The sequence below is a fragment of the Psammomys obesus genome, unplaced genomic scaffold (assembly GCF_907164565.1).
Source record: "Psammomys obesus unplaced genomic scaffold, mPsaObe1.curated_primary_1811, whole genome shotgun sequence".
Lineage (NCBI taxonomy): Eukaryota > Metazoa > Chordata > Mammalia > Rodentia > Muridae > Psammomys > Psammomys obesus.
Genome location: NW_026596463.1, coordinates 252,859 through 277,258, shown reverse-complemented (window position 1 = coordinate 277,258; position 24,400 = coordinate 252,859). Strand labels below are relative to the sequence as shown.

Below are 24,400 nucleotides of genomic sequence, written 5' to 3'. Positions count from 1 at the left end.
CCTTGGCATGAGTGGGTGAAAAATATCAAAATGGAGTCTCTTGTGTCAAGCCCTAACAAACAAGAGTATAATGAATGTGAAGCTTAGATTAGGAAGGAGGGAAAACACATATGCCACACGATGAGAGCAAGCTGAAAGACCTTCCCAGAACCACAATCTTGGAGGTTGGGGTGTCATCGTGACCTTATACAAGAATACTCCTGCAAGGACATCCACCCAACAAATGTCAACCTTGGACTATTGCTGTTCTATTACTCACTTCTGTGGCCAAGGATTCAAAATAACTTATGCAATCTTTCTCAGTTTTCATTTTAAAAATATCCCATGTGTCAACCTCTGTAAAAGTGCTCATAGTTACCAAGAAAGCATATTCCCAATGCAATGCTCTCTGCTCTCAGAGAAACTCATTATCTTTGGGACTTTCTCTGCTTGGTAGTTACTGGGAAAATGACAATGGTACGTACCTCTCTTTAAAAAATATTTTCAATTATATGGAGTGTGTGTCTGTATGTATGTATGAGCATATGAATGCAGGCAGGCACCTTTGGAGGTTAGGTGCCCCAAAGCTGGGGTTACAGGCGATTGAGAGACACTTTATGTGGCTGGGTGCTGTAAACCTAACTTAACTAGGTCTCCTGCAAGAGCAGCACACATTCTTTTTTTTTTTAAATAACTTATTTATTTTTATTTATATGTGCATTGATGTTTGACTTGTATGTCTATGTGAGGGTGTCAGATTCCCTGGAACTACAGTTGTAGATAGTTGTAAGCTACCATGTGGGTGCTGGGAATTGAACCCAGGTCCTCTGGAAGAGCAGCCAGTGCTCTTAACCACTGAGTCATCTCTTCAACCACTCCCTCCCAGAAGCAATACACATTCTTGAGGGCTGAAGTCTCTCTGAATGTTAGCTCTTTTATTACCCCTGACCCTGCCTGCAGTAGGAAGGGTTTCAAGGACTTTGCCTAGGGATGGGGAGAGTGGGCTAGACACTAGAAGTGAATCGTGGTATAGTTCCCAGGTGTTAACTTTTTCCACTTTATCTGTGTGAATATTTTGTGTGCATGAAAATGTGCTACATATATGTAGTGCTCACAGAGGCTGTAACAGGGCATTGGATCCCCTGAAACTAGAGTTGTAGACAGTTGTGAGCTGCCATGTGGGTTATGGGATCCAAACCTCAGTCTTCAACAAGAGTAACAAGTGCTCTTAACCACTGAGCCATGTCTCCAGCCCCTGGCTGTTAACTCTTAGTACATTTAAGAATAGAAGGTTACAGGTAACTCTTGTTAAATGGTTCTTGAAGAATAGTGATGAAAACTCTTCCCCTGTCTCCTACTCTTTACTCTTCTCCCACTGGACAATGACTTCCAGTACCAGAAATAACCAGGCTCCAGCATGACACCTGATAATGATCTTTAATCCTCTATGAGTTCTACAGTGTAGATAAGCCTGAGCAAAGCCAAGCAGGAATTTTATATACACTGGACAACAATGAAGAGTACAAAAGCATAAGAGCGCAGGTTCACTAGGTTCATGAAAAGAAAACTCAGGGAAGGGTAATTTAGTGACTCAAAGCCCCTTCAGGAGAGGACACAGACCTTTTAAGATTTATCTTGGAGGATGAGCATAGCTGCACATGACTTTAATCCCAGAGCTCTAGAGGCAGAGGCAGGTGGAGTTCTGAGTTCCAGCAGGCCTGGTCTACAGAGTGAATTCCACGACAACTAGGGCCACACAAAGAAACCCTATCTCAAAAAATAAAAACAAAAAACAAAAACAAAAGAATAAACAAAGAGAGAAACAAGGTGGTGGCGGTGGAGATTTCTAATACTGAGACTGGCCTCTGAATTACCAACCCACTTTCTGCGTGACCTGAGCCCTTTCTTACATGTGAAAAGTAATGGTTTCTTCAGAACCTGCAAACAGTGAAGTTGCGTGGAGGAAATGACAACAATCCCTCCCTTCTTGACAGGATGTCAAGAGGAAGCTTCATTGTACGCCATACCAGAAAAGAGAAGGGTTTTGCTCAAAGATGACAGAAGTTTGAAGGGCCTTGGTGAAAACAGGGTAGAAATCACAAGGACCACTGACCCTGGTTATCTCAGGAGCTAGGGGAGGGCTCAAAGTGAAGCACTGAGTTTAGACTATAGAAAAATAAAGCAGTGATATTTCTTATATACCAAATTTGTAGAATCAGATTAGTTTCCAAAGTACCCAGGTGCTAAGGTAACTTTATTTGCATGTGTATTATACCTAAACATTGCTTTCTGAAACCACTGTTGTCCAAATGAGCCACAGGAAGGTGGCAGGACAGACTTGCTTCATAGAACATTTACACAGTCCTCTTTTTCCTGGGAGGAAGTCCTAAGACATCCAGTGGATACCTGCAATCCAGGTAACCACACTCTGCTTTCTTCCAATATATACACCTAAAATAAAGTTCCATTTATTTTATTTTTATTTTTTTATGTGTATGGTTTTATGGTTCCAGTCAGCTGTGAACCACTATGGGAGTGCTGGGAATTGAACCAGTTCCTCTGGAAGAGCAGCCAGTGCTCTTAACTGCTGAGCCATCTCTCCAGCCCCATAAAGTAAAATTTATAAGTTAGGCACAGTAAGATAGCAACAACAATAACAAGAAAATAGAACAACTATACTATTTTTACAAAAAGCTATATAAAAAAGGGTAAGGGCTGGAGAGATGCTCAGAGGTTAAGAACACTGGCTGCTCTTCAAGAGGTCCTGAGTTCAATTCCTAGAAACCACATGGTGATTCACAACCATCTATAATGAGATCTAGTGCCCTCTTCTGGCCTGCAGGGCATACAGGCAGAACACTGTTTATAAAATAAATAAATCTTTAAAAATAAATAAATAAAAAATAAAAGGGTATGGCACATGTTTGTTGTCCTAGTTGAAGAAGGAAGATGTTTTTCAGCCCAGGAGTTTGAAACCAACCTAAACGATACAGAAAGACCCAATCTCAAAATCAAAAGCTACATGGCTGTGATTTCCCTCCTGCACTATGTTACCACACTATGTGATGCATGAAGAAACGACTCCCGTATGAGCAGGAAATAGACTCCGTTGCACTGGAAGTCTACTTGCAGAAGGGAGTGCTGTTTAAAACTTGGAAGTTACTTATTTTGGAATTTTCCATTTACTATTTTCAGACCATAGTGGACATAGCAGACTAAAACAGTATACTGCTAAGCAGTGAATATGGGGGACTCTAGAATACAGTGTGGGGTGTGTGTATGGGAAGCAATAACTCAAAGTTAGTAAGTACTAACTCCACACCAGGTGCAGATTTCACAGGATTTCAAAGTCTAAGATGGGTACAGAGACATAACTGACAGCAAATGCCAGCTGCTCACTAGATAGGTGACCAGAGAAAACATGCTACCTCAGTTTCCTCATCTTCTTTATGAAGATAATAATTCCTTCACTCCTTTAAAGTGAGAGTGAAATTACACCACCTATGACTACTTTTGCCAGGGCTCCTAGTGCCTGAGTAATAAATAGTAATGACTGTCATTACACCCACAGCCACTCCAACAGGCTAGATTATAATGGTCTTGTTACTTGGAGAAAAAGAGAAGGAGCAGAAGAAGGAGAAGTTGGAGGAGAAGAAGAAGAGAACAGGAGAAAAAGGAGCAGGAGGAGGAAGAGAAGGAGGGGAGGAGGAGGAAAGCCAGGCTTCCAATGGTTTGTTTGATCCCCCAGATCTCTGCTGTACAGCACCAGGCAGTGACATTCCTAGTGCAGAGTGGGCTTATAAAATGGCTTCATCTCCACAAGCAACATCAGCCTAACGGAGAGCTAGTGCATTCTTCTCATGAGACACCAGGAGTACAGATGCTTCCAGGGGACTCTTTATTGGTCTTGGGAAGATGTTCAGGCTCTATCATCACAGTGGCTTCTCATGAAGTCTCTGACACACACATTTGGTTCCTTGCTCTGCTTCATAGAGGAGAGTGTAGAAGGTCTTGAGTTAGGTAACACCACTTTAGTATGGGCACAGCTGAAAAATGGATATCTCCAGTTGATATTAAAGGTGTAGAAGAACTTTTCTTCAAACTCCATTGCAATTTCTAAAAGATTTTTTTAAAAAAGTATGTCTAGTGTGTTCTTCTGTGAGTTTATGTGCATACCCTGTGTGCAAGTGTCTGCAGAGGTCAGAAGAAGGTATTGGACCTCCTGGAGCTGGAGTTACAAGTAATTGTGAGCTGCTATGTGGATTCCTGAAACTACACTCCAGTCTTCTGTAAGAGCTGTAAGGGCTCTGAACCACTGAGCCATCTCTCTATGCATCCCATATTGCATCTTCTCCCCCACCCAAAACTCAAGGTTCAATCACTCATGCAAATTTATGAAATATACATTCCATGTCACTGTCACAGGGCATCAGGCACCTACATCCAATAGACCAGAAGTTCAGAGAAGAAACCATTCAGGTACTCAAATTTCATCGGAAGCCAAGAATGCTGAGAGTGGGAGGAATAGTTTTCCTCACCAAGGGCACACCAATTGGTTATCCAATTCTAAGTGCTCAGCCCCAAAAACATACATAGGAGTGACATTATACAGACTGAGCAGGTTATCTTTATATACTTACAAATATATATGTATATACATATATGTGTATAACATAACGAAAAAAGGGGCTGTGAATTTGAAAGAGAGCAAGGAGGGGTACATGGAAAGGTCTGGAGGGAGGAAAGGAAAGGGGGAAATGATGTAATTGTATTATAAGCTCAAAAATACTTTTAAGAAATGTCCAAGAAGGGAATGCTCACAACCTGATGCCATGAACGGCTGGGGCGGCACAGATTCTATCCTCCTCTGCTGTTTACACCGCTGTAAACAGAAGTGCCGCAGCATGAGAGATGATGGCGCTGTCTCATTTCTAGGCAGACACAGCTCTTTGAAATATTAGTTAATGTGTCTATCCATTCCAAATACTTGGTGTGCTCAATGGAAGATACTGCATGATGGCAGTGGTGGAGATTGGAGGTGGTGGGGACAAGGTCAGGTGTGTCTGGAATCTGATCTGAGTCCGAAGGAGTGAGTCAGAGAGGAAAACACTCTGGCCACTGCTGCTCCTGCAAGGACTGGACATGTCTCCACACAGGTGGCAAGGGGCCAAGGCCGTGAGGAGGTGTGTTTTTGTGATCAGCTCATCGTGATGTTTCTGCCGTTAGCCATGATAAGCTGTCCTACCATCAGTTGGCAAAATGGCTTCCTCTGCCATTTTTTTCAAGACTGCTTTAAGAGAAAAGCATTGTCAATGGACACTTGTGATTTCCACCTGCTTCTCCAGCCATAAAGCTGACTGTATACAGCTGGGCCACAAGAGAAAAGTTCAGTGTCACCTGGGCGTGACACCTCTACATAGCAAAGTACAAAAAGGAGTTTCTTATACTGATCCAGATAAAGATTTTTACAAGCACTATGGAAATACCATACTTCAACCATCCTTCCCCTAATTCTCTACATGGCCAGAATTAATTTTCTCTTGTTAATAATTCATTTTTCAAGAGAGAGTTTAGATTCATTTCCTTACTGACTTATGCAAACATTCCCAAATCAAAATAAGATGGTTTCAGCATTACAGGCTGAAAAGTATGAAACTATTTCCTTTCAGAGAATGTCTTTTTTTTTTTTTTTCAGCAACATTCTGGCAGACACAAAACCTAATTATAAAACCTTTGCTGTCTAGAAAGAACTGTCAAAATAAAACAAATGTTGTCAGATGTAGACTGTAAATCTCACTTTATTATTCATTATTAAATAAAAATAGCTGTCAGAAATCATGGAAAAATCATTTGTTAGCTGAAGATCTAGGCAAAAATATTTAAGACCATGAAACTGACACCGCATCTGTATTCAGCTGATAAAAAATAAAATTAGGCAAGATGGCGGCGCCAGGAGGACTCTCATTCTGAGCAGCAGCACAGCAGGATTGTCACAGTGACAAGCAAGCAGAACTCACGGCCATAAAACACAAGTGATTGTGTTTCCCAGGTGAGAGGATACCCCACGGTGGGGGATTCAATCAGCTTTAACTCACCCGGCTAAACCTCAGAAGAGATCCTGGTTCCACCAGGTACTTGGTCGCCAGCCCAGAGCTACAGGCCAGTGTGATCTGGTCACTGTCCCAGACTGAACTGTGGGCCCACAACACCACAGACTGGATTTTCCAGTCGAGAGATAACCCCACGGAGCAGGAAACGATTGGGACTGACCTTAGGTCACCCAGACATCCCCTGGAAAAGACTCGGGTTCCGCAGGCACCCCAGGAGCCAGCCTGGAGCCAGAGCCAGGGATCCAGGCGCCTGCACAGAGCCCTGTCAGCCTGCGCGCCTGATTCGCCGCCTCAGATAGAACTGTGGGCACCAGGGTACCAGGGCACCAGAGACTGCGTTTCACTGTCAGGTGCAAACCCACAGGGAGGGAAACAGCTGGTCTGATCTCAGAGCACTCAGCCGACACCCCTACCCCGAAAAGGTCTCGGGAAAATTACCCAGTTTGTGCAGCCGCCAAGGCTCCCAAAGGCCAGAAAGGCGGAGCCACAAGCAGGCATCTGTGCCTGTGGGTTCTACTTGCCACCCCAGACAGAACAGCGGTCCTCAAAGCAAAGACTGGGTGTCTCTGGCAGGAGGAAACCCCGAGAGGAGGGGATCATCAGGTCTAATTCTCAGGACATCCAGCACCAAAAGACTTTCTGGATTCACGCAGACTCTAGGCTCTAATGCAGGCAGGAGCACTGTGCTCAGCCGCCATTATTGAGTTCCCCTAGGGCACTGGGACACACAGCTGCATCCTCAGACCTACAAAAGGCAGAGAGCCATTACAGCAGCCCTCAGATACTGTGCCAAGGATCAACCAGTTACCCCTAGCTAGACTGACAAAACTGTGGGAATCCCTGGTCCTTCAAGAGGGCTGCACCCACAGCATCTGGACCAGAGCAGTGCCTGCACCGCCATCCCAGACAGGGACACACAGCTTCTGGTCCAGAGTGAGGCACCCAGCCTCCAGACCAGAGCAGCACCCCCAGGCGCCAACTCAACCTAGGTGCACATTCTCCAGGCCCAGAGTGGAGCACTCAGCCTCTGGCCCAGAGACATGCTGGGCGTACCTCTCACTTTCCCGGACAGAACTGTGTGCCCCAGGATAACAGACTAAGTTTCCCTGTTGGGAGAAAACCCCACAGCTAGGGAATCAGCAGGTTCTTCAAGAGGACTGTACCTGGAAATTTAGTGAGCAGCAGCACACTAAATTTATAGCGAGAAACCCAGCAGTGGGGCAGCTGTCTTGAGAACTTCTATGGGTAAGAGGAGAGCCCCCCCTGCCTAACAAAGACCACAGCTACTACTCAGGGCTATACACCTGAGGTGAGCAGTGGCAATTCCTGAGAAACACTGGCCATACAGTGACCATAACCAAAAAGCAGAGGACTCCTACAGGAAAAATCATCTCAGCCAAGGGGATTCTCCCTACCTCAGGACTCCAGGAAGCACAGAAACTAACAGCCAACACCTAAAACAGCCCAATGGGTAGAGGTCAGCGTAAAAGCTCAACCAACAAAAGACAGCAATATGGCATCTCCAGAACCCAGCCATCCAGGGGCGAGCAGCCCTGGACAACCCAGCATAATAGAAAATCAAGAAGATGACCTTACATCTATGCAGATGAAGAGGATAATACAGGAAACAAATAAAATACGCAAAGAATTAGAGGAAGATAAAACCAAACAGATCATGGCTATCAGTAAAGAAATGGAGGAAGTTAAAGACAAGCAGATTATGGCCATCTGTGAAGAAATACGGGAAGATGCAGCCAAACAGTTTTTGGCCTTCAGAGAAGAAATAATTAAATCACTGAAAGAAATAAAAGAAACAGAGTTGAAGGAACTAAAAGAAAAACAGGAAAATACAATCAGACAGGTGAAAGAAGTAAACAAAACAACTCAAGACCTGAAGATAGAACTGGAAAAATTAAAGAAAACACAAATGGAGGAAATAATGGAGAGGAAGAATTTAGGGAAGAAAACAGGAACTACAGAGGTAAGCATAACCAACAGACTACAAGAAATGGAAGAAAGAATCTCAGGTGTAGAAGATACAATGGAGGAAATCGATGTATCTGTCAAAGAAAATGTTAAATCCAAAAACTTCCTGACACAGACCGTCTAAGAAATCCAAGACAATATAAAAAGATAAAACCTAAGAATAATAGGTATAGAGGAAAAAGAAGACTCCATTCTCCAAGGCCCAGAAAATATTTTCAACAAAAATCATTGAAGAAAATTTCCCCAAGTTAAAGGAGAAGCCAATAAGGATACATGAGGCCTACAGAACACCCAACAAATTTGACCAGAAAAGAAAATCCTCCCGCCACATAATAATCAAAACAGTAAGTATACAGAACAAACAAAAAATACTAAAAGCTGCAAGGGAAAAAGGCCAAGTAACATATAATGGCAAACCCATTAGAATAACACCTGACTTTTCAACAGAAACTATGAAAGCCAGAAGGGCCTGGACAGATATCATGCAGACCCTAAGAGAACACAGATGACAGCCCAGACTACTATACTCTGCAAAACTCTCAGTCCTCATAGACGGAGAAAACAAGATATTCAATGACAAAAACAAATTTCAACAATACCTACACACAAATCCAGCATTACAGAAGACACAGGAAGGGAAAATACAACCCAAGAAAATTAGCTTCTGTCAAGAAAACACAGGAAATAATTAACCTTACTACAGTGAAACTAAAAGCAACCAAGCACACAACCTTATGACCACAACCAACATCAAAATCAAAGGATCTAACAGCCACTGGTCATTAATCTCTCTCAACCTCTCTCAACATCAATGGACTCAACTCTCCAGTAAAAAGACACAGATTAACAGAATGGATATGTAAACAAAACCCAGCAATCTGTTGCATACAAGAAACACACCTAAGACACAAAGATAGATATTACCTGAGGGTAAAAGGTTGGAAGACGACTTTCCAAGCAAATGGACCCAAGAAACAAGCAGGAGTAGCCATTCTAATATTTGATAAAATAGACTTTCAACCAAAATTAATAAAAAGAGATGGGGAAGGACACTTCATACTCATCAAGGGAAAATTGCACCAGGAAGACATCACAATCCTGAACATCTATGCCCCAAATACAAGAGCACCCACATTTGTAAAAGAAACATTGATAAAATTTAAACCACATATAGATCCCCACACATTAATAGTGGGAGACTTCAACACCCCACTCTCAACAAAGGACAGGTCAACAAAAAAGAAATTAAAAAAGAAACAATAACTCTGACAGAGGTCATGAATCAAATGGACCTCACAGACATTTACAGAACTTTACACCCAAACACAAAAGAATTTAACTTCTTCTCAGCACCTCATGGAACCTTCTCCAAAATAGACCATATAGTTGGTCACAACACAAGTCTCAACAGATACAAGAAGATTGAACTAATCCCTTGTATCTTGTCTGATCACCATGGAATAAAGCTGGACCTCAACAACAACAGAAATAGCAAAAAGCCTACACACACAGAAACTGAATAACTTGTTACTAAATGACAGCTGGGTCAGGGAAGAAATAAAGAAGGAAATTAAAGTCTTCCTAGAACTCAATGAAAATGAAGACACAACATACCCAAACTTGTGGGATACAATGAAAGCAGTGCTAAGAGGAAAGTTCATAGCACTAAGTGCCTTCAAGAAGAAATTCGAGACAGCTCATTCAAGCAACTTAATGGCCCACTTAAAAACCCTAGAAAAAGAAGAAGCAGACACACCAAAAAGGAGTAGACAGCTGGAAATAATCAAACTCAGGGCTGAAATCAATCAATTAGAAACAAATAAAACAATTCAAAGAATCAATGAAACCAAGAGCTGGTTCTTTGAGAAAATCAACAAGATAGAAAAACCCTTAGCCAAGCTAACTAAAAGGCAGAGAGACACCACCCAAATCAACAAAATCAGAAATGAAAAGGGTGACATAACTACAGACACTGAGGAAATCCAAACAATCATTAGGACTTACTTCAAAAGTCTATATGTCACAAAATTTGAAAATCTAAATGAAATGGACAATTTTCTTGATCGATTTGACTTACCAGAGCTGAATCAGGAACAGGTAAATCAATTAAATAGTCCTATAACCCCCAAAGAAATAGAAGCAGTCATCAAAAGTCTCCCATCCAAAAAAAGCCCAGGACCAGATGGCTTCAGCTCAGAATTCTACCAGACCTTCAAAGAAGAGCTAACTCCAATTCTCTTCAAACTATTCCACAAAAATAGAAACAGAAGGAATTTTACCAAATTCATTCTATGAAGCCACAGTCACCTTCGTACCTAAACCTCACAAAGACCCAACAAAGAAAGAGAATTTCAGGCCCATCTCCCTTATGAACATTGATGCAAAAATACTTAACAAAATACTTGCAAACCGAATACAAGAACACATCGAAGACATTATCCACTATGACCAAGTAGGCTTCATCCCAGGTATGCAGGGGTGGTTCAATATACGGAAATCCTTCAATGTGATCCACCATATTAACAAACTCAAAGAAAAAAACCACATAATAATCTCCCTAGATGTTGAAAAAGCATTTGACAAAATCCAACATCCATTCATGTTTAAAGTACTGGAGAGATCAGGGATACAAGGCACATACCTAAACATAGTAAAGGCGATATGCAACAAGCCTATAGCCAACATCAAACTGAACAGAGAGAAACTTAAGGCAATCCCACTGAAATCAGGGACAAGACAAGGCTGCCCACTCTCTCCATATCTCTTCAACATAGTGCTGGAAGTCCTTGCTAGAGCAATAAGACAGTTGAAGGAGATCAAGGGGATACAGATGGGAAAGGAAGAAGTCAAATTATCACTATTTGCAGATGATATGATAGTATACATGAGTGACCTCAAAAACTCTACCAGGGAACTCCTACAGCTGATAAACACCTTCAGCAAAGTGGCCGGATACAAAATTAACTAAAAAAAAAATCAGTAGCACTCCTGTATACAAAAGACAAAAGGGCTGAGAAAGAAATTAGAGAAACAACACCATTCACAATAGCCACAAATGACATAAAGTACCTTGGTGTAACTCTAACCAAGCAAGTCAAAGACTTGTATGAAAAAAATTTCAAGTCTCTGAAGAAAGAATTAGAGGAAGATGAGAAGATGGAAAGATCTCCCATGCTCATGGCTTGGCAGGATTAACATAGTAAAAATGGCCATCTTACCAAAAGCAATCTACAGATTCAATGCAATTCCCATCAAATTGCCAACACAATTCTTTACAGACCTGGAAAGAAAAATTCTCAACTTCATATGGAATAACAAGAAACCCAGAATTGTTAAAACAATCCTCTACAATAAAAGATCTTCTGGAGGTATCTCCATCCCTGATCTCAAGCTGTACTATAGAGCAACAGTTATAAAAACTGCATGGTACTAGCATAGAAACAGAATGGTGGATCAATGGAATCGAACAGAAGACCCAGAAATAAACCCCCACACTTATGGACACCTGATCTTTGACAAAGATGCCAAAACCATACAATGGAAAAAAGATAGCATCTTCAACAAATGGTGCTGGTCCAACTGGATGTCTACATGTAGAAAAATGAAAATAGATCCATACTTATCACCCTGCACAAAACTGAAGTCCAAGTGGATCAAAGACCTCAACATAAAACCAGACACATTAAATCGGCTAGAAAAAAAAGTGGAGAATACCCTAGAACTCATTGGTACAGGAGAAAACTTCCTGAACAGAACACCAACAGCATAGGCTCTAAGAGCAACAATCAATAAATGGGACCTCATGAAATTGAAAAGCTTCTGTAAAGCAAAGGACACTGTCATCAAAACAAAGTGACTGCCTACAGATTGGGAAAAAATCATCACCAATCCTTTATCTGACAGAAGACTCATATCCAGTATATATAAAGAACTAAACAAGCTGAAAAGCAGCAAACCAAGTAATCCACTTAAAAAATGGGGAACAGAGCTAAAGAGAAAATTCTCGGTAGAGGAATATTGAATGGCAGAGAAACACTTAAAGAAATGCTCAACCTCATTAGCCATTAGGGAAATTCAAATCAAAACAACCTGAGATTTCACCTTACACCCATCAGAATGGCCAAGATGAAAAAATCAAGGGACAACACATGCTGGAGAGGTTGTGGAGAAAGGGGAACCCTCCTCCACTGTTGGTGGGAATGTAAACTTGTACAACCACTCTGGAAAGTAATCTGGTGCTTTCTCAGACAACTAGGAATAGCGCTTCCTCAAGATCCAGCCATACCACTCCTAGGCATATACCCAAAAGAGGCTCAAGTATACAAAAAGGACATTTGCTCAAACATGTTTGTAGCAGCTTTATTTGTAATAGCCAGAAGCTGGAAACAGCCCAGATGCCCCTCAACTGAAGAATGGATGCAGAAACTGTGGTACATCTATACAATGGAGTATTACTCAGCAATGAAAAATAAGGAAATCATGAAATTTGCAGGTAAATGGTGGGACCTGGACAGGATCATCCTGAGTGAGTTGTTCCAGAAGCAAAAAAACATGCATGGTATATACTCACTCATATAAACATACAACATAGAATAAACCCACTAAAATCTGTACATCTAAACAAACTAAGCAAAAGAGAGGACCCTAACTAAAAATGCTCAATCCCAATCCTGAAAGGCAAAGAGGATGGACATCAGAAGAAAAAGAAAATAGGAATCAACCTCGTTACTTGCTACAGAGAGCCTCTGAAAGCCAGAAGAAAACAGGAAAGAACCTAGGAACCTGCCACAGAGGGCCTCTGAAAGCCTCTGCAGTAGACTGTCAAAGCAGATGCTGAGTCTGATGGCCAACTGATGGGCAGAGTGAATGGAATTTTATGTAAGAAGTGGGAAATAGTAAGAGCTGGAGGGGACGGGAACTCCACAAGGAGAGCAACAGAACAAGATAATTTGAACACAGGGAACTTCCCAGAGACTCATACTCCAACCAAGGACTATTCGTGGAGATAACCTAGAACCCCTGCACAGATGTAGCCCATGGCAGTTCAGTGTCCAAGTGGTTTACATAGTAATGGGAAGAGGGACTGCCTCTGACATAATCTGATTGGCCTGCTCATTGATCACCTCCCCCTGATGGGGGAGCAGCCTCACCAGGCCACAGTAGAGGACAATGCAGCCACTTTTGATGAGAACTGATAGACTAAGATCAGAAAGAAGGAGAGGAGGACCTCCCCTATCAGTGGACTTGGGGAGTGGCATGCATGCAGAAAGGGGAGGGAGGGTGGGATCGGAGGAGAGGAGGGAGGGGCTTATGGGGGATACAAAATGAATAAAGTGTAATTAATAAAAATTAAAAAAAGAAAATCTAAGTATGACAACACTAATTCTTAGGACTGACTACCCCCCCCAGACAGTCTGTCTAGGGGCTTCGCCGTGTGAGGGTAACCTGAACCACCGGCTCAATCTCTGCCTCTTGTTCTAAGGATGCTTTGGCCAAGGCTTCCCCAAGACTTCCTCCTCTTCCCACCAACCTGAAAGGCAGAGAGTCCTTCCTCATTTTCTCGCCAGAGCTCAGGCTTCTCTTTACGGGGACACCATTGTGGGTGTGATGGGTAGATGTAGAGAAACATCATTCTGCAAAGGGGAAGCCTCTGTCCCAGAACTATACTGCTGGTTGATAACTGATATTCATTTTCTACATCAGTTTATGTCTACGACTTAGTGTTTTCTAGAGATCTAGGGAAATTCAATACTTTCATGTTAAAAGATTCTGAGAAAGTAACCATCAAACCAGATGCTCAAAAGGCTGACATTCATCTCACCACATTTAAGCATTTCTGCCTGCATTGGACATGCACTAATGAATAAATTCAAACCATCTCTCCAGTTCATTGCCTATTACCTTGCACCCACTGTCCTGGGTAAGGCACACCCTTTACCTGCCTTACTGCCCTGGGTAAGGCACACTCCTTGCCAGGGCTTCTGGGGTAAGTAGGTTTTATCATGTGGCCAGCACTGCTGTTCTTGTAAAGCCCCAGACCCATCATGCCACATCTACATTTCCAGTTGATTCCTCATGACAGGAAAGTTCAGACTTCAACCCCATTGACGGAATCCTTTACACACATGGCCTAAACCTGCTTTGTGGGAACCCACATGCTTCAATACATACAACTAAGTTTTTCCACTGTTAGACTATTCCATGACCAGTCAGACTAACGTCTATGTATGAATTGGTTTCCTCACATAAACACACATCCTTTTTCATTCCTGCTGGACTCAGACTCACGATTAAATGTCAGATCTTTTGTGAACCTGTAACCTAGTACCCCAAATCTCTCCCAGGCCATTATCTTCATCACTTTGGTGATATTTATCCTTATTGGCTCTTTGTGGCTTCCCCCCCCCCCATAACTCTTCTCCTAGGGATTAAGGATGAAGCTCTGCTGTCTGTGTTTGCACGACCTCACAGAGGACCAGCTAACAGAAACAGAACAAGTAAATGAAAAAGATGCTACCCACTCCAAATAGTGAGTGAAGATACTTCAAATTTACTCGTGACATCACACAGTTTTCTAAGTCCCTGCCCAGCGCTGCCTTACCTTGACCTTATAGAAAGAAGATGGTACTTTAATAGACAAATGAACAGGTGAAGCATCAGGGCCCCGGTGAGGATGTAAATGAGTATCAAACCTACAACTATGAGAATTGCTTGCCCCACCTGGTATGTGATCAGTCATGCTGAGGTTTAAGGGAGCTGCCTAAGAACACTTTGGAAAACACTGGCCTGCAAGAGGCTCTCCAGATCACACCTTAACAACTTGTTTTGAGTTCTGCCATGGGCCAGGGCCTCCCTACCTCTAGAATATGGCAGCCTATGTATGAGACATACAAACCCTTCTCATGGTGTAAGGGAGAAAAAGAGTCAGGATCTCTTCTTCCTTTGTAAGCAATAACCTGACCTGACAAAAGAGATGGCATCAGACAGGTGGAGAGCTGGCTCGGGGCTAACAGCGCTTTGCCACTTCTGCTGCAGACACAGGGCTGTTGTTTTTATCCATATGAGGCTGCCCTCAACTGCCTATACCCCCAGGGATGTGACACCTTCTTCTGGCTTCCGTGGCTACTAACCCATGCAACTACAAATAAATCAAAATAATTACTTTTTGTGCTGAAATCAGAAGGGCAGACACATGACCATTACAAATTAGACAGCCCAGACACAGGGAGCAGGTGGTACAAGGGCCTTATTCAATTACACAGGTTTTTGACATCAAGGTCAAGGTCTCTTTTAGTTAAAGACTAACTAGGTAACTTTTCTTTTCTTTTCTTTTTTTGTAGTGCAGGGAGTAGAACTGAGAGTCTCCTACATATGAGGCCCTGTAACTGAACACTGCCCTCAGCCCAGTGAATTATATTCATAAAAGATCAAGAATTCAGTGATGGCTAGGTATGAACAAAGATCCACCTAGTTGTTTTATGACAGCTGTCACTTATTTCCACCATTGTTACTGACACTTCACTAATGTCACTGAAACAGATTCAAGGATAGGATTACAAATTTGGGTAGGATATTCAGTTCCTGAGCCTGGGAAGCCAAGATAACAAAACCCACCTTAATACAGTATCTGGCACTGAAGCACTACCCAGACATTAAAGATAGTCTAAACTTTGATGTTAGAGCTACATTTTGAGGTACTGTACTGAGAGCTCTCTAGATTACAGGCTACATTGTGAGTGATTTCTTGCAAGTAGAAGATTACAATGAATCATGATGGGTTTTGTTATTATTAGGGAAAACTCAGGATGACTCCTTTTTGTTTCTATGGGTTTAAATGAAGTTCATCAGTTAACTGTGGCTTAGTCATCACAGCTTGAGGTTAAAATAAAGCATCAGAAGCTGAATATTCATCCAGATGTTCATCTAAATATCTGTAGGGGTTGATGGTGGTTTCTTTGCTCAGGGGAGAAAAGCGCTGTGATCCCGGGCTCCTGGCTCCATACTTCTTCATACTTCTTGGCCCTTTTGATTTTAATAGCAGTCAGCAAGGGAAGATCCTGCTGAGAGGTCCAAGAGGATTGTGGGAAAGTAGGCGATTTGGCAGCCATTCACCAAATAACTGATGTGGCCATCAGAGAGCTGAGATAAAGGAAGATGAATGTGAGGGAAGGCCAAAACCAGGACTGGTGGGATTCAAGAGAAGGAGTGTAAGTGCTGCAATAATAAAGCAACTTCCTCATTTTGACGTTAGGAATGTCGTTGTTTGGGATGATGAGAGACCACTGAGATTTTTATCTCTTCTTTGAAATGTAGTAAGGGCAAAAAGACACAAAAATCTGTTGAAAGGCCAAAAAGTTTTCTCTGAAAGTCACAATGGTACTGGGAACTGGAAAAGTATTCTAATTTAAAGCACTCTGATCACAGGTAAGGTTTTTGTAATTTAAAGCATGGCATCCACAGACCTGGGAGCCCCTTAGATGAAGTTGTAAGATCAGCAGGAGGGTGGCAAGATGCCTGCTCTTGGAAAGCATACTAAAACTCAGTTTAAGCTTTGTTCCCAGAGCCTCTAATACGTGGTTCAGAAGAGAAGGGTCACATGTGCTAAGCCAAAGTGCAAAATGTATGTTCTAGTCTAAAAAAAAAAAAAAGGAAAATCTTCCTTGTCTTTCCCATGTTTGATTTCACAGGAAATATTCAATTTTAATTTTTTTGTACAAATTTCCAGGCAAAACTACATTTTAGGGCCCTGAGAAGTATTAGTGCTTACTGACAAACTCATTTAACTTCTCTTCCACACCTAAAAACCATTCTTGATGATGAGGTAATTCTTTACTAGACTGCTGTTTAATCGTTCACTGACACCAAATTAAGAAAAAATAAACCAATTACAGCAGAAGTACTTGAATATTAGGCACACTTGGGACAACAGGAAGACACTGAAAAAACTATTAACAGAAAACAGACTTGTTTCCAGATAATGGATGTATTACCAATATACATGGTGAGGAAAATGAAGGTTGAGGCCAGCAGGCCTCAGGGATTGCTAAATCAGAGAATGCTAGAATATTCCATTTAGGCAAGCATAGGCTACTTTGTTTTTTATGCTTCCAAATAAGGAATAGAAGTTAAATGTGTCAAAATCTACAGAGCTGATGTAAATTACATAGCACACTCAATGTCAATATTTTTCTGAGTCTCTTCAGGGTTACTCAGAAAGGTCAGTGAACTGAACTGAGTGGCCATTTCCCCAGAGTACTTCTTTGATGCCTTGCCAGATGCTAAAGGCTCTCCAGGTCTGGAGATTCAGACAAATACTATAAGAATCAGCCAGCACTTCTCTCTGAAGAACAGAGGGAGGAAATACTCAATGGCAGACACAAAAATAACTCCGTAAGCCAGACATGAAGCAGTTTAATTTAAAAATGTCAGCTACAGAGTGCAAGAAAAAGATTTTCTCTTTAGATCTTTTAGATCTGCGGGACAACACTTGCTCCAAGGCCAAAAAGAGGAAACTCTGGGAGTCCCCAGAACACTATACTTTCATATGGCCAAAAGCAGTTCTCTGACCAGTGCAGTGGAGTTTGGGTGAGACTTGGTGACATCAGAAATCCCAAGCAAGTGAAGCGCCACTGTAGTGAGCACAGTTGGAAATGAGAAGGTGAGAAGCAGCTCCTATTTGTGCCCAGCAAGAGGAGAGCAGGTAAACAAGATGGGAAGTGAAAACATGCAAACAGCCATGAACCAGGATGAAACCAAGACTAAACAATCTGCCTAAGCAAAACAAATATCTCTGAGCAGTCACAACAGGCTCATGTAGTCCAGCCTATCAGAGACCAGCACAGGGGCCTAAAATGGCTCACATTGCAGTCTACGGATACGAGTGGCATCCGGTCTCTGAGCAGGCTAGAATCTGCATCAGGAATCCAGAGACTGTCTCTACAGAAGAATGTAAGAAGAAAGACCTGAGTGTTAAAGATAAGCCATGCACTGTGCCTGTTTTTCTAACATCAAGTGATCCAAGTTCCTGCATATAAGAAAAATACTACATGAAACAGAGTAAAATGTTAGAATGAATACCACCCCATCATTTAGATACTGAGAGGCTCAGGGCACAGTTAAGGATAGTTTAGACTTAAGAAAAAAAATCTTTTCTATTCACATCATTGATTCTGTATTTATCCATATAAGGTAAATCTTCACAGATGTTTCTTCCAGAATCATCTTTAAATGCACATGAAATCCATGCTGGAGTGAAGTGATGTTAGATTTGAATACCAAAAAAAAAAAAAAAAAAGCTAGCCATAAATCAAACAGAATGCCTTTGGTGGCTTTTTATCTCCACTGCAATAATGCTTCCAGATAGTTAGGTTTTTCTCATTCCTTGTAATTCTGTCACCTCAACCCAGGAAGCAATCCAGACAGTCAATGCTTGTCCTTTGGGAATGGAGAGTCAACAGATGAGTGGGCTGAAGCAGTTTTTCAGAGCTAGTTAGAGCAGGGAAGAAGACAGCATAAAAAGCAAGAAAATGTAGCTGCATCCCTAAAAAGATACTTTGGGCCCCACCCCACACAGCCCTGGAAATCCTATCCCAACATAGAATGACGGTCTATGGGAAGGCCTATCTCATACCCTAGAAGAGACTGGGGGCAGAGGAGGGAACAGCAAGGCTCTGCATTTTCAGGTGCCAAGTGTAGTGTGGTGGCAGCAGGTATCACTGGTTGCACAGGAGAGGAAAGGCAGACCACATCGAGCACAGGGGAAATTCAAGTCCACTCATGAATGTTCTGTCTGTTGTTGAGGAGCGTACAAATGGATGTGGAGGTGGTTCAAAGAGTTTCTGCCAAAGGGAGGCCCAGGATGGTCTTGATGGGAGAAACTGGAGGTCTAGCGGGACCAGGAATGTTTCCATTTAGGCAGGTGTAGGAGTGAGAACTGTGTGGACCAGGCACTCCTACCTCCCACTCCAGCTCCAGTGTGTTGGTTTCTTGGAGAGGAGCCGGGAAAGGAGACTATAAATTAACTGAGATGACCTGCACAGACTGAAAGCAGTTATTGTTTTTTTGTTAAAACAGACAACCACTGGATGAATGACTTATAAAGGCAGCAGCTTAGGGTTCTGGTGGGCTCTGAGGTCTAGGCCTGCAGGTCCAGTAAAGGTCCCCCTCAGTGCTGCATAATCCTATGGCAGAAAACAGGAGAACTAAAGAGATAGGACAGAGAGATTTTACAACAGTTTTATTCCTGTAGTAACAGCCTTAATCCATCCATGACCACACGATTTCTTAAAGTCCCTGTCCCTCAAGTATAGACACGGTGGGAATTAAATTTCATCTTGGGAAGGGACATGCAAGCCATAACTTGAGGCTGCCTCCACACAGCAGAACAGGGGACTAGGCGGTCCTGGATTCACTTAAGAGGAAAAAGGAAGTTTTACATTGCACTTCGAAGTCTGAACACTGAAATTTGAAGTTACTCTGTACATGTGCAAGTGTTGGAAATTTAACAAAGGTGCTAAGCTTAATGGAGAAAAACAGTTTTTGCAACAAATGATGCTAGTCTATGTTGAATAATAAAACACCACGTCAAAAGCAAAACAAACCATGACCAATCCCTACTTCATGACATACATTAAAAACTAAAGACAGTTACATTACAATTCAACAACAAAGAGACAAAGAAACATTTCTCCAAAAAAGATAGCTAAATGGACAACAAGCACATAACAAGATGCTAAACATCATTTGTCATTAAGTAGGCATAAGCCAAAACCACAGGCGATGCCACTTTAAACTATACTAAAAACCTGATGGCTTCAATGTTAATCAATTAGAAGCAATTATGCTGCTGCTGGAAATGCAACACTATGTAGCTACTTGGAAAAACATTTAGGCAGCTCCTCAGAAGGCTAAATTTAAGGTCTATATATAATAGTTACTTTTATGTCACAATAAAATACAATAGAGCATGAGTCTCTAATGTATAAAACGTACAAAATCGATGAATCTTGAAAACATTACACTAATCAAAAATGAGATATAAATGACAAAATACTGTGTAGTTTTATTTATATGACGTGTCCAAAACAGGAAAAATCTGTATAGAAAAAAAAGCAGATAATGATTACAGGTTTGGGAGGGGCAGGAATGAGAACAACTGATAATGGGTATACAGGATTTCTTTTAGAGCTGATAAGCAATATTGGTTTCGATTGCTGTGATAAAACACAGACTGAGGGTTCAGAGAGATGGCTCCATGATCAGGAGAGCACTTGCTGCTCTTCTAGAGGACCTTGTTAGTCTCAGCACCAACATGGTGGCTCACAGTCGTCTGTGACTATAGTTCTTTGGAATCCAATGACCATTCTGGCCTCCACAAGCTCTGTGTATGTATGGTACGCATTCCTACATGGAGGCAAATTCTTATACACATCAACCAGAAACAAATCTGTTAACAAAAACAACACTAACAAAAAGCAACTTGGGAAGAAAGGTTATTTGGCTTATACTTCCATGCCATAATCCATCACTGAAGGAAATCAGAACAGGAATTCAAGGCAGAACCCTGAAGGCAAGAACTGAAACAGAGCCATGGAAGAGAGCTGCTTACTGGCTTGCTCCCCTATAGCTTGCTCGTCCTGCTTCTTATACAGCCCAGGACCTGCCCAAGGCTGACACTGATCTCAATGGCCTGAGTCCTCCCACATCAATCATTATCAACAAAATGCCTTGTAGACTTTCATACAGGCCAATCTGATGGAGGCATTTCCTCAACTGAGGTTCCCTTAAAGGTATCTTAAAGCCAACTTTTTGTTACACTACAGATTTGTATAAAAGACTAGTGAGACCCATAATGGTAAGAGCATAAGCAAGGTGGGTAATGACATAACTTCAAAAGAAGAGAGTGAAGTTCTGGTCAGCTACTGGATGCCTTTGCAATGGAGCGAGCATCTTGAATGTGCTGGCCTTTGGATAAGAGGCTGGTTGGAGAAGAACTTTCACAAGTAGCAAAGTTCTTCCTACCATCACAGGAATGCACACAGTCTGCTTCATGGGAATTACCCATACTCACCACTCTCCCTTGTCTGGTTCAGGACACATCAAGGATGAGTCTTGGGGCACAGATAGACTTCTTCTAACTATCAAAACCCTGAGCTTTTGGGACAGATTGTTCACTAATGCTTTCATCAGGGCATCATATTGACTTGGCTTCTTATAAATAAAACACACTTGTGCACGCATGTGCACAAACCAGTAGATGTGTTCTGGAGCCAGTGGGTGTCTCTTAACTTTACAGGCCCTTACTTTGATAACCCCATTTCTCAGTGGAGTCTTTTGGGCCAAGCTGATCCTATAAAACACCCATCAGGAAACACACAGTTTAGTTTCGGAAAGCTTTCTGTATGTAGCCAGAGAGACTGCCTCATTGTTTATCCCACTTTTGGCTTCCAGAAAGTTTAAATACGAATCAAGTGGAAAATGACTTCAAAATAGATAAGGGATTACACCAACTGCCATGAAAATACATTAACTCTCTCAGACATGAAATGGTGTGCTGGCAGTTGCTTTTTTGGTTTTAAAATTACTGATAATAAAAATCCAATTGTTCTATCTGCATTTCCATGAATTTTGACAACCACATAACAACAACCATACTTAAGAAATGGAGCATCCCAGGAGGACTCTCTGAGACGTCTCTGTAGTCAAGCTGTACATCCAACCCCAGTCCCTGGCACTAGTCATAGCTTTCCACCCTCCAAATTTTGCTTTTGTCAAAATGTTGCACTTAAAAAAAAATCCCACAGTATGATATTAGCCTAGTTTCTTTCCTTTTTCTCAGCATAATGTGTTGGCTCTTCGTCCATGCAAGTGTGTGTGGGAACATTCCTTACACACTGTGGGAAGGTCCACACTCCTTCACCCATCCACTAGTTAGTTCCTTGTGGCTTTTATCAGCTACCAATAAAGTTGGACTGAGTGTGCAGCTCGGTGAAAGAACATTTGTGTGAGGCCCTGTGCTCCACTGTGAAAGGAAATGCTACAAACATAAAGTATAGATTTTAAATTAAAAAAAAATCTTTTTGAGACAAAGTTTCATATATCTTAGTTAGGCTCCAAGTATGAAGTCCAGGATGATCTTGAACTTCTGATACTCCTCCTCCTAAGTTCTGGGATTACAGGTGTCTGAGGCAGTGCTGGGGATCAAATCCAGAGCTTTGGTAGCGCGACTCCAAATGAGCTACACCCTTGGTCCCAGGACTTAAATTTTTACAGAATAGGATTGTTCCCTTTAAGAATTAGTTTTCAGTGGTTTATGATTTGGGTGTTGTTTTCTTGTAGTTTGTGTGTAGATGTTTTTCTGACTTTCTTTAATCTATATGGAACCTTTCACTAAATTCATACTATTTTCAGACATTACTCCTGCATTATATTTTCTGCATCAATATTTCTTTACTTTGAGAAATCTAACACCATGCAGATCCTTTTTAACCCTCACCATTAAAGTTGTGTAATTCCGATGGGCCCATCTTGAAGCTCACTGATACTTTTCACTGTCATGTGGGCCACTACAGCATTTTCTAAATTTCAATAGCATGGTTTTCAGTTAAAAATACTTCATTTGTTGACTTAATTTGCTCATTTGGTTATGGCTCCAATTTCTCTACTGAGAACTTTTGTTTTCCATTCATTTCAAGACTCCTGCCATTATCACATGGAGAAGGGCTGCAAAAATCTGTTGACCTTACAGAAGCAGCTTCAGAGACTTGGAGAGGCCTCTCCCTACAGTGCGCAGGGTGATTACAGAGACTTAGGGGCAGTCATTGCAGAGAATACGTGGCCCAACTCTAACCAAGTCACTTCTACCACCCCTTCTAAGGCTCTGGGAACATTGTGGAAGAGGAGGCAGGAAGGATATAAGAGCCAGAAGATGGAAGGAAGGCTATGAAATGCCAGCCCTAGGTTTGAATACAAGTACTGGAACCATTAACTCACATCAACTGTAGTCACTGCACTGGGCCCACACAAGACCAGCCCTGTCAACACCCAGTCAAGAAGGGGAGAGAGGCTCACAGAGGCCTGCCCTTTACCTATCAACTACTGGCTATTAATAGAATTTGTGAGAGGGGGAAACACTGTTTTTAGTTTTCTAACCTCTGATGAGCCCTCCAGGTTCCAATAGGCAGCTTTAAAGTCATGGTCATACATACAACCCTGGTTAATCTTTGTAGGTCACAAAACAAATAGAGATGACTGTGTGAAAGATATTGGTGGGGAGGGTGGAAGGCAGATGCAGCCAGGAGTGTAGGGAGGTAGGAGACAACAGATGTTAGTATACAAAGCGTACATACATGAAATTATAAAATAATAATAATAATAATAATAATTAAAATAAAAATGTTAATCTTTGAATTCCATCTCAAAGATGGCCATCTACACTTAGATTTTTGCCTTGAGTGTCAGTTCTTTGTGAGCTGAGTAATTGTGAATTGTATCCTGAACACTTGTAATACTGTGTTGTTCTAGAACTTTCTCAAGGAGTGAGTTTGTTTTTTGTGCAGGCATCCAGGCTGTGAGAGTCAGGGCACAAGCATGTTTTACAGTCTGTGGACAGTGGTGATGAGTATGGTTTAGTCCTAACCCTCTGCTAGCATGTACCTGGATTAGTTTAGTACTTGAGTGAAGAGTCATCAAGCTTTTGTTGTGCCTCTATAGGTCTGTGTGGCAGGACCAGGGCAAAACAGCCAAGTTTGTCTTTAGGTCCCCTAAAATGTGCCTTATTCCAGGTAACCCCTGACTGGGGTTTCTCTTGTCCGGAGAGCTTTCTCTTGGATTAATTCACTCCACTGTTATTTTATTCACTCTGTACAAATGAGGTTACCTTTGTGGGTATAGGGGGGAGTAAGAAAGAGATTTTTCCCATAGAAGACTATGGGCCTTCTTGGAGTATTAGATCCAAACCCAATAGAGGAGCAATGATGAGCCTCAGCTGCAGCTTACACTGTATCTGGGTTAGAAGAGCAATGAAAGAGCCAAACAGAGGATAGAGAACAAAGCAGAGAGCAGAGTAGAACACAGAGTACAGAACATAGAACACAGAGTACAGGACACAGAGCACAGAACACAGAAACTAGAGCACAGAACACAGAGAACAGAAAATAGAGCATAACACAGAGCATAGAACACAGGGCACAGAACACAGGACGCAGAGCACAGGACACGGAACACAGAGCACAGAACACAGGACACAGGGCACAGAATACAGAGCACAGAACACAGAATACAGAGCACAGAAAACAGAGCACAACACAGAGCACAGAACACAGAGC

At 41.9% G+C, this 24,400-nt stretch overlaps 1 protein-coding gene across 1 annotated transcript in view; it reads right to left on the bottom strand.

Annotated features, from left to right (window-relative positions):
• The window catches only part of Arsb (arylsulfatase B), a 188,308-nt gene that overhangs the window by 94,234 nt on the left and 69,674 nt on the right, over positions 1-24,400 (bottom strand). The window lies entirely within an intron of this gene.